Source organism: Lupinus angustifolius, chromosome LG09, assembly GCF_001865875.1.
Source record: "Lupinus angustifolius cultivar Tanjil chromosome LG09, LupAngTanjil_v1.0, whole genome shotgun sequence".
NCBI lineage: Eukaryota > Viridiplantae > Streptophyta > Magnoliopsida > Fabales > Fabaceae > Lupinus > Lupinus angustifolius.
In genome coordinates this window covers 13,442,048-13,442,690 of record NC_032017.1, presented here as the reverse complement: position 1 = coordinate 13,442,690, position 643 = coordinate 13,442,048, and positions in this window count along the sequence as shown.

Here is a 643-nt window from a genome sequence, read left to right as displayed (position 1 = left end):
TACTTCCTTGGATTACAAATCAAACAGCTTGACAATGGTATTTTCGTAAGTCAATCCAAATACTACAAAGATTTGCTAAAAAGATTTGACATGGATGGATGCAAGCAAATAGCTACTCGTATGGGATCTGGAACATATATCGATACAGATGAAGTAGGAAAATCCATCGAGATATCAAAGTATCGAGGTATGATTGGATCTCTTTTATACTTGACTGCCAGTAGACCTGATATCATGTTTAGTGTTGTTTGTGTGCATACTATCAATCAAAACTAAAAGAATCACACCTAGTTGTTGTTAAGAGAATCACGAAATATCTTAAAGGCACAACTAATGTTGGACTGTGGTATCCAAAAGAAGGTATATGTGACTTGGTTGGATATTTAGATTCAGACTTTGCAGGATGCAAAACTGAGAGGAAAATTACAAGTGGTACTTGTCAGATTTTAGGGAATGCTTTAGTTTCTTGGTCATGCAAGAAACAAGCATGTGTAGCCCTAAGCAGTACTAAAGCTGAATATATTGCAGCAGCTAGTTGTTGTGCCCAAGTGTTGTGGCTTAAGCAAAAATTTCGAGATTATAGTTTAGACTTGAGTTGCACTCCTCTAAAATGTGACAATACTAGTGTAATAAAGCTCACAAA